The sequence below is a fragment of the Pseudorca crassidens genome, chromosome 12 (genome assembly GCF_039906515.1).
Source record: "Pseudorca crassidens isolate mPseCra1 chromosome 12, mPseCra1.hap1, whole genome shotgun sequence".
NCBI classification, from domain to species: Eukaryota; Metazoa; Chordata; class Mammalia; order Artiodactyla; family Delphinidae; genus Pseudorca; species Pseudorca crassidens.
In genome coordinates this window covers 48,293,525-48,307,625 of record NC_090307.1, presented here as the reverse complement: position 1 = coordinate 48,307,625, position 14,101 = coordinate 48,293,525, and positions in this window count along the sequence as shown.

Below are 14,101 nucleotides of genomic sequence, written 5' to 3'. Positions count from 1 at the left end.
ATGGATTTGAGCCCTGGTCCGGGAAGATCCACATGCTGCAGAGCAACTGTGCGCCACAACTACTGAGCCTGCGCTCTAGAGCCTGTGAGCCACAACTACTGAGCCCCCATGCCACAACTACTGAAGCCCACGTACCTAGAGCCTGTGCTCCGCAACAAGAGAAGCCCCCACTCGCTGCAACTAGAGAAAGCCCACATGCAGCAATGAAGACCCAATGCAGCCAAAAATAAAAAGAAAGAAAGAAAATAAGTGATACATCAATATATAATCTAGTCATTTATGACATCATCTCTGAATGCAGGTAAATCTATTTTTAATTTAGCCCACCTAAAGCTCCAGGAAGATGATCTTCCAGGTATTCCTCAAAAACTGAAAAAATAAAATAATCAGGGTAAAAAAAAAGTCCTACCTGATTGTCACTTTTGTTTCTGAAGCAATCACATTATTTCATAATTTAATAAATACATGATCGAAGCATTGAATTTTATACTTAAAAAAGGCATTAGTGGTCATCTAATCCTTTTGCACTTTGCAGATACTGTGTTCTTTTACAAATTGAAGGTTTGTGGCAACCCTGTGTGGAGCAAGTCTATCAGCACCATTTTTCCAACAGCGTTTGTTCACTTTGTGTCTCTATGTTACATTTTGGTAATTCTCACTTTTACATTAGTATTATGTTTGTTATGGTAATCTGTGATCAGTGATCTTTGATGTTACTATAGTAATTGTTTTGGGGTACCACTAACCATGCCCGTATAACTTAGTGAACTTAATTGATAAATGTTGTGTGTGTTCTAACTGTTCCACCAACTAGCCATTCCCCCATCTCTCTCCCTCACCTCAGGCCTCCCTATCCCCTGAGACAAAATAATATTGAAATTAAGGCAATTAATAATCCTACAGTGGCCTCTAAGTCTTCATGTGAAGAGTTACATGTCTCTCATTTTAAATTAAAAGCTAGAGATTATTAAGCTGAGTGGGGAAGGCATGCAAAAGCTAGGCCTCTTGCGTCATTCAGTTAGCTAAGTTGTGAACGCAAAGGAAAAGTTCTTGAAGGAAATTCAAAGTGCTACTCCAGTGAACACACAAATGATAAGAAAGCAAAATGGCCTTATTGCTGATATGGAGAAAGTATGAGTGGTCTGGCTAGAAGATCAAACCAGCCACAATATTCCTTCAGCCAAAGCCTAATCCAGAGCAAGGCCCTAATTCTCCTCAGTTCTATGAAGGCTGAGAGAGGTGAGGAAGCCGCAGAAGAAAAGCTTGAAGCTAGCAGAGGTTGCTTCATGAGGTTTAAGGAAGGAAGCCATCCCCATAATATCAAAGTACAAGGTGAAGCAGCAAGTACTGATGTAGAAGCTGCAACAAGTGGTCCAGAAGATCTAGCTAAGATAATGAATGTAGGTGGCTACACTAAACAACAGAGTTTCAATGTAAATGAAACAGTCATATATTGGAAGAAGATGACATCTAGGACTTTCATAGGTAGAGAGGAGAAGTCAATGCCTGGCTTCAAAGATTCAAAGGACAGGCCCACTCTCTTGTCAGGAGTTAATGCAGCTGGTGACTTGAAGTTGAAGCCAATGCCCATTTACCATTCTGAAAATCCTAGGGCCCTGAAGAATTGTGCTCAATCTACTCTGCCTGTGCCCTATAAATGGAACAACAAAGCCTGGATGACAGCACAGCTGTTAACAACATGGTTTACTGAATATTTTAAGCCCACAGTTGAGGCCAACTGCTCAGAGAAAAGACTTCTTTCAAGATATTAGTGCTCACTGACAATGCACCTGGTCACCCAAGAGCTCTGATGGAGATGTACGATGAGATTCATGTTGTTTTCATGCCTGCTAACACAACACCCATTCTGTAGCCTATGGATCAAGGAGTGATTTTGACTCTCAAATCTTATTATTTAAGAAGTACATTTCATGAGGCTATAGTGGCCATAAACAGTGATTCCAACCATATAAATTCATAGGCCAAATATGTTGTGCTATTCTCTCGACCCTTGAAAACTATTACACCTATAGCCAAAATGGTCTTTTACCACATGCTTGACAGAGTATGATCCTTGAAGTCTGTGATCCTCAGTAGGGAATGTTTGAATGCCCAAAAAAGGATTGTGATTTCGGGGGGGAAAACTCAAAAATGCAAATACAATCTGTGATTTTGCATTAATCAGCAAATAATTTTTAATGTAATAAGAACCTCTAGATATTAGAGGCTTTTAAATTCACACATAATTACAATGAAAACATATCTATGTTTACTTGCTAATTATTGATGGGTGTATCAGAATCACAGACATAAAGTGTGTGTGTACATTCCTTAGAAAAATTACCAATTCATTGTTCTTAAAGAGATCTAGTCAGGGCCAATCTCTATAACATTCAAACAAAAATTCAGAATGTTTCCAAATGGTCATTTTATTTATTATTTTTCTCTACCAAGAAGAATCTAGAAATTCTGGTATTTTTAATATTGTAATTGACACAACCATTCTTTGGGGTGGTCAAAAATTTATTTTGTGATTCTCTTAAGATAATCTTGGCAGGAAAAAAGTTCCCAGGTGCACCTGCAGAGAGCAGACGGCAGAATAACTCTGCCTGGGGAGAGGTCTCCATTCCCTGCATGCATCACCCTTTCCTGGGAGCAAAGCACCAGGTGCTTCACAAGCTCCATTTATATTCCGTACACTCTTCATCTTCTTTTGCTTTCAAATTTGCACAAAACTATTTCTCCCTCATTTTGTATTAATAACATTTGTTTACTCTTCTTCAGATTCATTATGGGACCCTGAGAAAAGTTAGTGGGCAGGAATGACTGAAAGGGGGTCACATTGATCAGAGGATAGTGCAGGCTGGAATAGGAATGGAGAAATTTCCACTGGTTTACCACAGAACTGAGAGGGGTATGGGAGAAGTTTTAAAGGGAAAAATATTAAAGAAAAAAAAAGTTTATTATTTCCTGTTTTTCTTCTCAGTACTTATCCTACAAGCTGAGTTCATACAAATTAATAACATTACCAACAGATAAAGGGAAGAAGGCTATGGCTACGGTCATCCCACAGGGGAGATATAGATTGTAGGCAAAATTTGAAGAATAGTAGTCTCATCTCATCAAAGATATGACAATTAAAGTGGTGTATCACTAACTCTCTATTAAATTATTAGAACTTAAAAATAATCGTATCCAACCCTGTTATATACTTATGTCTCGCTAGTAGCAGTTTAAGTTAGAAAGTAGAGAATGTATCTCAACATTTTTGATAATGTTTCTATCATTTTTGCCAAGATTTTCAAGCTGTTGGAATGTATCATTTAAAAAGAATACAAAAGAAAGGATGATACCACCGTACAGCATGATATTCAGTGCAAGTTATGATTTAATATTAAATTGGAAAATAAAAACTTATATGTCCAATAAGAGAATAGTTAAATCCATTTTAGACCACTGACTTAATAGGATACTATGCTGTTAAAATATTTCTTTAACATAATATAGCAATATGGAAATACATTTATCATACAATGTTATGTAACAAATTATCTCTTTACTGTGACTATATCAATGCAAAACTATTAAATAAAACATGAGTAAGTGAAAACAGTTTGGGTATTAGAAAATTGTGATTACAGATATTTTTTTGTTTTTCCATTACTTTTTTATTATATGGTTATACAGTATTTGAAAGTTGATAATACTAATATGCTTCTCTCACAAAGCCACAGTCTAACCTTTAACAAGCAATTCATTCAGTCAAAATCTTCTTGATTGTCACCAAAATTCAACAGTGTAACCAAAACAGCATATATAATAAGGAGTGTTGTTCTTTAAGGAAAATTGCCTTTCCTAGTACCCATGATTTCAGTAATAATTTCATGTTAGAATGCTATCTGTGGTCGTTAAACTGAAATAAAATAACTCAAGCAACAAGCACGATTTAAAACTTAGCTTCTTGGGAAGCTTCACTATGGCCTTTCTTATTGACTCTGGTAACTCCCCAGATTGCAAAGTATCATTAAAAACTATAAGAAAAAAAAACTATGCACATCAGGCATCACTTTGTCAAAATTAAGCTGAAAGCCCATCTGGCTCCATTGTCTTATTGAATTTGTCACATTTTATAGGTAGTTGAGTTTCTTTCCTAAAAATCAATCTTTCCAAAGGATGACAAGAATTACCTCATCGTAGAAGTAAACTGCTACAATTGGTCACATCAACATGACATTTTCTCTCCCAGAATTTCACTGCTTATCTAAATTTTGAAATTTTTATTTTGAAGATCTCATTTCAAAATCCCCAGGAGACCTCAAAGGATTCATTTGATCTCTACCACCACCCAACTCCAGCCACCATCACATCCTACCCTGAATCTCAGCCTCCTAATGGATCAGATCACATAAACTACTTCTTACTTCAATCTGTCCTCACTTTGGAGTCAGAGTGATATTTTCGAAGCACAATTTGAATCATATTGCAATCACCACAGCCTCATCCTCTATCCTCTGCTTTTCCCTACATCTTGCCTTTTAAAACACCCCAGTTTCCTCCTATTAATATGGCCTCCCAGTGCTTCCCTGACCTTGCCCCACCTACCCCTTCAGCTCATCTCATGCCATCCTTTCACTGTCCTTGGTGCTTCGTTCCCATTGGCCTTCTTCCATTTTCCCCAGCTATCATGACGTTCCCCTCCCCACCTCCCCCAGCCCACCCCAAATCACAGCTTTTTCTCCTGCTGCTCATACTCTGCCTGAACATTCCACGACCCCTCACTGAGCGAACTCTACTTACCATTAGGATCTCAGTTCAAGGAAGCCTTTCCTGACCCTCCAGCACAGGCCAGATCCACCACTGCACACACTCTCAGCATCCTCAACTTTTTCCTGATGCTTATCACCAGTTTATGTATTTCTGTACTTATTTGATTAATGTCTTATTCTCCACTATCTTTTAAGCTCCGGTAGAGCAGAGACCACATTAGATTTTCTTTTTATATATATATTTATTTATTTATTTTTGGCTGCCTCAGGTCTTAGTTGTGGCACGCAGTCTTCTCTCTAGTTGAGGCGCACGGGCTCAGTAATTGTGGTGCAGGCTTAGTTGCCTCGTGGCATGTAGGATCTTAGTTCCCTGACCAGGGGTCGAACCTGCGACCCCTGCATTGGAAGGCAGGTTCTTAACCACTGGACCACTAAGGAAGTCCCACAGATTTTCTTCGTATATTGTCAGCATTCAGCAGAGTTTGGCTTATAAAGTGGGCACTAAATAAATGAATGAATGAAAGCCAAGAATAGATTATATTTTCTCTCTGCTTCTTTACTTTCCTGAGTTTTTTCCCCTAAAAGCCAAAATGGTGTTCTTGTTATTTACCTAACACAGATTTTAGGGATTGCCCTGATGTTACTTTAAGTGACAGATATTGATATTATTTGCTAAGATAAAATGCTTGATATACAGTAAGTCCCCTACATATGAACAAGTTCCGTTCTGAGAGCACGTTCTTAAGTCCAATTTGTTCATAAGTCCAACAAAGTTAGCCTAGGTACGCAACTAACACAATCGACTATATAGTACTGTACTGTAATAGGTTTATAATATTTTTCACACAAATAATACATAAAAAACAAACAAAAAATAAAACATTTTAAATCTTACAGTACAGTACCTTGAAAAGTACAGTAGTACAGTACAACAGCTGGCATACAGGGGCTGGCATCGAGTGAACAGGTGAGACAAGTTACTGAGTGGAGGAGGGAGAGGAGGTGGGAGATGGTAGAGCTGAAGGATCGTCAGAAGTAGGAGACAGAGGGCAAGCTGCAATTTCATTCATGCCTGATGTTGATAGAATGCATGTTTGCATCTTTGAAAGTTTGCAACTTGAGGGTTCATATGTAGGGGACTTACTGTATGTATGGTAGGCCTTCAGAAGAACTTTAGTGAGCAACAGAAATATCCCTATATATCTGGCCAACAAGCCAAATATGGGCAGGGGTTAAACGTAAACATCTCAAGTTACTATATATCAACTCTAAGAGGGAATTGGTCTAAAAACCAAAAGTAGCCTCTTTGCTTCTTATCTTCCAAGCATCCTTTGGACAAAGTGTCCTGTACACTGCATGGCTAGGACACATGGGTGAAATAAACACAACCCCGTTCTTGAGGATCCTCTGTCTCACAAAGCTCTACAGCACCCCTATAGCACTGAAGACAACTTCCAACATTTGTAGTCAGAAAACCCCAATTTTTTTATATATTCTGTTTACATATTCTAACTTAAATGTATTCAGGTTTTACAAATAGACTGATAGCCTTTGTTTTCATGATGGGAAGAGTTTAAAAAATATCTATAAGTGCTCAATAAATTTTGGTTGAATGGACTAAATTTATCTATCCATCTATTTATGTTTTATAGCAACTTTAAAGCAAAATTTTACGATCACTTTTTTTCACCCTCAGCTTACTTGAAGATCCTTCAAAAAGAATTGTAGCATGCAATTGTAGTGGAGGAGCGATATCTCTCAGTTGTGCTCGGGTCCACTTATGGTTATGAGAAATGTATAGCCCAGATTGGAACATCTTAGCTGCAAATCCCCAGTCCTGAGTCACTACATAACCTTCAGAAAACAAGAGACCTTGAAATAAGAGGAATGAGATTGGCAACTTCAGATTAGAAGCAAATAGCAGCAGGAGTCCAAGCCAGCAAATCGGGCATGAACTAAATCAAGTATCTAAAAGTCCAAGAATGAGCCACTCTATTGAGAGATGTTTCTTTTGAAATAAAATGGGGGTAATAATAATTGTACTTTCCCCAAGAGTTTTCATTTATATTTGAAAAGTGAATTAATCTGATATTAAAATGTGTTATGGAAGAAAAAAATGTTCCGTGTGTGTGGTGTGTGTGTGTGTGTGTGGTGTGTGGTGTGTGTGTGTGTTGGTTATTCTCAACAAGCATCCAGTCACAGCTTTTCAAGAAAGTGGGAATTCAAAGAGGTTTTATTTCCAAAGCTTATTTTAAAAGTGAGAAGATTTTTGCATGTTATGTTTTTTATATAACATTCCTTGAGCTATTTATCAAGGCACAGAATTGAAGAAACACGATAACAGCTAGTACTGGCTAGGAATTACTGTACTTAATTAAAAATTAGACGTAGATACTGGCAACTTTGGTTTCACAAGATACCTGTCCTACCCACTGAGGGAAATTTAAATTCCACTTAGAACAATCAGTACATCAATACAGAGAAGTGTGTTGTAAGCAGATACTCTGCAGGAAGACAGAAGACGGTCTACGGCTGACTAGGAAAACAGACACAGAACTATAATTATTTTTATTGAGACTATTTAAATTGTGTTGGTTTCGAATGATTATCAAAAATATGTGCTTATTTTCATATTCAGAGAATTAGGAAGTGTATAGGAAATAAGATTGACTCCTAGAGCTATAACAGTACTACCAACCACTGTTAAAATGCTATTGCATTTCCTTCCAATTTTATGTATGCATATAGACATTTAAATTTTTCTTGCAAAATTGTGATTATGATTATATTAGATATTCAGATTGTGAGTAAGGGTTAAATTCAAGATTGAGTTTATGGATAGATTCAAGGTCAAGTTCATTGCTATGAAAACTTTATCTTATTGCAGTAAATATCTTATGACATGTTTTTAATAACCATATAGTACTTAATTATATAGTTATATTTTAAACGATTCCCCATTGTAGATAGTTAGATGGTTTATATGTTTGTTTGTTTTTCTCTTATACATTGCTAGTGTCTCTAATTATTAAGATAAATCTCTAAAAGTAGACTTTTATGGTCAAAACCTTTAAATACCATGTAAAGGCTATTTTACATGGATTACAAAATTGTTTACAGGACTTCTGATGCTCATAAGAAATATATCAAAGGATCCATTTCTTCACAAACTTAATATAATTGAATATTAACAATTTTATCTCTCTGCCAAATTCATGAGAAAATATAAAATTTTATTATTGTAATCTGTGTTTTTTTATATACTGAGATTGCATGGTCTTGTACATATACTTTATTTTTGTAAATTGTCATTTCGTATATGATTGCTTATTTTTTAATAGGGATGTTAGTATTTTTATTCATCTCTAAACAAATCTCAAACATAGTAATAAGTTATAAATTTTAAAATACTTCCCCAATTTTTATTTCTATTTTAATATTGTTCAGAGTGCCTTTTGACATTCATTCATGAAATAATCATTGAAATCTTGCTATGGGCTGCACACTGTTTGGAGCCCTGTGACACAGAAATGAACAAAACAGTAAAAACTCTGGCCTTTGTGAGGCTAAAACAAAACAGTCAAAAATCCTGGACTTCATGAAGTTTGTATTCTAGTTGAGGGAGAAAGACAACAAACAGATAGAAAATTAACTGATATTATGTTAGAAGATGGCAATGTTATGGATAAAAGTGATACAGAGGAGATAAAAAATGCTAGTGATGACGACTGCAACTTTTAGTAGGGTGGTCAGGGGGGATGACGTTTGAGCAAAAACTTGAAGGGAGGGGTGGGGCTAGCCAGGCAGAAGAAATAACAAGTGCAAAGTCAACAGATGAGATATGCCAGTTATGTTTAAGGAAGAGTACAAACAATACTGTGTGGCTAGAATCAGTTGAGGTTGAGATGCCGTTAGAGAGGTTATAGGGACCCAGATAATGAAAAACCTAGTGCACCATTGTTAGACCTTGGCATGCACTTCGAATGAAAAATGGATCACTGCAAAATTTTACATACATAAGTGCCATGATTTGACTTACAGCCTCATTCCGGGTGCCATATTGGAAATATGTGGAAGCAGGTACCACGGTTAGGAGGATACTGCATTAATCCAAACAAAAGACAGAATAAGGTGATACTGATTTAGAATGGTCAGACCCTAGATGTACATTAGGAAAGAGTTGACAGGATTTACTCAGGGCAAGGTTTTAGAAGGTGAAAACAAGACAGTGATGACTCTAAGATTTTTGGCCTGGGCAACTAGAAGGATGGAATGGTCCTTAAGATAGTCAAGTGAAAGAAAAAAGGCCATTAGATGAGATGAGATCACTCAGAGAGTGATTGTAGGTATAAAAAAGAAGAGGAGCAAAGTCTGAGCTCTAGGGAATGACAACCAGCAGAAGAGTCTGAGAAATGGCCATTTAGGAGGAGGAAAGATAGAAGATTCCTGAAATATAGGGAAAGAGATAGTTTGAAGAGGAGAGAATAACCAGTGGGGCAAATTCTGTTGACTGGATAGAACAGTAACTGAGATTCAGACGTGCCATGAGTATAATGACATGGAAGTTGTCAGTTACCTTGACAGGAAGAGTTTGAGTGAAAGCCTCTTGGAATCGGTTTGAGAGAAAAATAGGGGGAAAGGAGTTGGAAACAGCAAGTAAATACAACACTTGGGTTTAGTTTTGCTGCAAAGAGGAGTAGCGGTAGCTAGAGAGGAAGCTAGATGAGAGAGAGATTTATTTGAGATGCGAGTAATATGACTGGTTTCTATGTTGATGAGAAAGATACTTGGGGAAAAGATTCAGAATAGAGAAGATTTAGTGGAGCAACATATGGAGTTGGAAAGAAACCTCAGGATCTACTAGATTAATGGAAGACTTGACTTTAGGTAAAAATATGGATCATTTATTCATAGTGACATGAGGAGGGGAAAGATATGGACATAGATGCTGGTATATGGGTAGACATAGTGGTGGAAACTTGAACATTTCCTACTGATTGGCTTTCATTTTCCTAGTAAAACAGAAGGCAATTTCATCAGCTGAGAGTGACACATGCTTTATTATTTTATAAGGGCAAATCTGTTGAGCTGTTTTTTGGAGTTTTTTTTGTGGGTTTTTTGGTGATTTCTTCTTTTCAGTTTAGGAGTCCTCTCCCGTATTGAGGTCAGTTTTTAAATTTCCCCATAGTTTCTTCAAGTTTTTTAATATATAAATTTTATTATTTTTTTAATTTTTAGGGGAAAAACTGTCAAATAAACAAGTCTAAGTATGACACCAAACCCAGAATCCAAAAATTAATAACTGATAAACTTTACTATTTAAATATTTATGCATGGAAAAAATTTACTATAAACAAAGTTAAAAGACCAACCTAAAACTAATTCTGCATCAGCTGGGCTGCATTTGTGACTTGTAAAATGTGACAGTGTGCCAGTTTTGATCCTAGGCCTCAAGAGTCCTTGCATGCTTCCATGTTGTCTTTTGGAACTCGGCAATCACCATGTGAACAACCCTGAGTTAGCCTCCTGAAAGATGAGAGACCTCATGGAAGAGAGTCCAGTTGCCCTTGCCAGGACACAAGGCATGTGAGAGAGCCACCCCATTATGCAGACACATTTGCCTGTAGCCATGAGAGTGAGCCCAGCAAGGATCAGAAAAACCACCCAGTTGAGTCCAGTCTAAGTCATTAACCTGCAGACCCATGAGCTAAATAAATGGTTGTTACTGTTTTAAGCCACTGAAGTTTGGTAGGCTTGTTATGCAAAGACAGCTAACTCATATACTTGTTACGAGCATTTCTAAATGTTGTTGAGAGGATAAAAGATGCTTATTCAGCACCCTCTTCAGTCCCCAGAAAGAGTTAGTTCCATAATGATTAATAAGCACTTAGTCAACATAAAGCTGATGTTAATTATAAGGGCAAATGTGAGCTTAAGATAATCTTTCCCAAATTGTTCTCTTCCAAGCACTAGTCTTACTACGTGTTTATGAAAAGAGGTGGTGAAATAATTTTAAGAAAGGGTTCATACTACATTCTACAGTTGGAGCTCCACAATGTCCATTAGCCCATAAAGCCTCTAAGAAGTTTTAGGTCATGGCCTAAAACCTAGTAAATACTCAACACATGCTCATGTATTCATATCATCATCCTTATCAACATCCTTATTATTTGCTGGCTACAAATTAAATCTGTCAGTTCAGATCCTTGTAACTTTCTAGTTAATTGAGTTAATTGATTTATCTCTCAGATCCTTCCAGTCAGTTGACTTTTCATCTTAATATAGACTAAACAATAATTTTAAAATAATTTTATGAAGTTACTAAAACTCTTGATTTTGTCATGTTAGATGTTAAAAGAAAAAAATGAACTTTTATTGGTATGGCAGTGCAAGTTAGTTACACAAGGCAAATTTCTCAAAAGGGATTTCTAAGTAAATAGATACCATTTTTATTAACAGGCTGTGAACCTAGGGTTTGGCGACACTCTTTGGCATTCACTACTCTGAGGTGATGATGGCTAAATGGAAAATGTCACAGGTGAAATATTCTCTGCTCTTTTTTTTTTTTTGCGGTACGTGGGCCTCTCACTGTTGTGGCCTCTCCCATTGCGGAGCACAGGCTCCGGACGCGCAAGCTCAGCGGCCATGGCTCACGGGCCCAGCCGCTCTGCGGCATGTGGGATCTTCCCGGACCGGGGCACGAACCCGTGTCCCCTGTATCGGCAGGCGGACTCTCAACCACTGCGCCACCAGGGAAGCCCTCTCTGCTCTTTTAAAAACTGCACAGGTAAAAGGCAAAGTTAATTATCTTACTTACCATCAAAAACATAAACAACCATGAAGCAAAATTTTCAAGTAACGCTGGAAAATCCCCTTGAAAATCCACCTCTGATGAATGCTAGTGGCCATGTATTATAATAATGAACAGGGCAAAAAAAGCGAGAGTATTTCCTCAGAGTTTAATCCTATCTATAAATGCAATGACCTTTCTTGAAACAAATAATAACCACAGTTTTCGTCTCATGTCTTTTCATTAAGCATTTCTCATTTGTTAAATTCTTCCTTTTTGGCATTGATTCTCATTGGTTATTCAATGTTTACGTTTTCTGCCATTTTACTTGGTAATTAATTGTTATCAAGCTATTAATTTTTATCTGATAGCCATTTTCATTTTTGATCTAAGCACCAAACACTTGGCAGTCTTTACCGGTCAACAGATTTAAGAAATGTCCTACATTTTATTGTTTACCTGTTTCTCCTGCCTAAGTTGCAAGAGCTTGGAAAGCAGTTGACTTAATACACCTGGATAGTAATAATTCTGCTTGTTTAGATAACGTCTCCAGTCAATGTTAGTCATAGGGATTGTGGAATAAATTTATTCCCCATGTTACCCTAAACCCTTATCCTAGGCTTCTGTATTAGCTTACTAGGACGCCATAACAACAGAAATTTATTTTCTCATAATTCTGGAGGCTAGATGTCTGAGCTCAAGCTATTGGCAAGGTTAGTTTCTCTGAAGCCTTGATCTTTGACTTGTAGATGGTGCATCTTTACCTGTGTTTTCATGTGGTGTTCCCTCCATAGTTGTCTGTGTCTAAATTTCTTCATATAAAGACACCAATCATATGGGATTAGAGCCTACCTTAATTACCTCTATAAAGGCCTTATCTCCAAATAAAATCACATTCCACAGTACTGGTGATGAGGGCTTTTACATATAGATTTTGAGGGGCCACAACTCAGTACATCACAACTTCCTTCTTAGTTTTCCTCCTTAACTGTATTACGTAAATGCTCAGTTCTCTGTCTTTAAAATAAAGATAAGGAAGCAGTTATCTTCCAATGCTGGAAGTACCATAAAGACTCAGTTAAGTATCAGCTGATACTATTTTGGACCATCTATTACTCTACTCTGGATCTGTGAGATGAAGAGTAGAATTATCAAGGGTGGAGGAAAAACTGGAGAAAATGAAGCACAGACTGCTAAACACAAAACTAGTCTATGGCATAATGGTTAAGAGAACAGGTTCTTGGGTCAGATTAAAATACAGCCCTGCCACTTATCAGGCATAAAACTTTATTCATTGCTTTACGTTTTAGATTGCTCATAAATCAGTATTCTTCATCAAGATGTTGAAAAGGTTAAATGAGATAAGGCGAGGAGACTACCATCGAGGTCCCTGGCAACCAGTGGCTGTTATCAAAATTAACCACCCCAGGCTAATAAAGAATTCACTGTATCCCCACTTAACTCTCGTGTGCTTTCTATTTAGTCCAAAGAAGTGAATGAGACTATTTACCGAACCGAACACCATATTATTGTCCTGAAAATGGTTAGCCAAAGAAATGTACCCTTTTCACTTAGGAAGAGGAGTGATGACTCTATGAATGCACTGTCTGTAAAGGGTTCTTAGGCTTACAGCTCAGTCCTTAAGCTTTGCAGGCTATTTCTTAGATTCAGCAATTTCTGAAAGCCCAGCAAGTAACCTCACAAAAAAATTTAGTTGATCCAAGATTCACTCACTCAATTATTATTATTAAATAATAACTAATAATAATTTCTTATTTCACTCAAAATAATAAATTGGTCCCTAAAACTATGTCCAGGAGACCTTCAAGATGGCGGAAGAGTAAGACGCGGAGATCACCTTCCTCCCCACAAACACATCAGAAATACATCTACACGTGGAACAACTCCTACAGAACACCTACTGAACGCCGGCAGAAGACCTCAGACCTCCCAAAAGGCAAGGAACTCCCCACGTACCTGGGTAGGGCAAAAGAAAAAAGAAAAAACAGAGACAAAAGAGTACGGATGGGACCTGCAACTCTGGGAGGGAGCTGTGAAGTAGGAAAGGTTTCCACACTAGGAGCCCCTTCGCTGGCGGAGACTGCGGGTGGCGGAGCGGGGGGAAGCTTCGGAGCCGCGGAGGAGAGCACAGCCACAGGGGTGCGGAGGGCAAAGCGGAGAGATTCCCGCACAGAGGATCAGTGCCGACCAGCACTCACCAGCCCGAGAGGCTTGTCTGTTCACCCGCCGGGGCGGGCGGGGCTGGGAGCTGAGGCTCAGGCTTCGGTCGGAGTGCAGGGAGAGGACTGGGGTTGGCGGCGTGAACACAGCCTGCAGGGGCTTAGTGCGCCACGGCTAGACGGGAGGGCGTCTGGGAAAAGGTCTGGAACTACCTAAGAGGCAAGAGCCCATTGTTTCCTGGTGCACGAGGAGAGGGGATTAAGAGCACCACTTAAAGGAGCTCCAGAGACAGGCGCGAGCCGCGGCTATCAGAGCGGGCCCCAGAGACGGGCATGAGACGCTAAGGCTGCTGCTGCCGCCACCA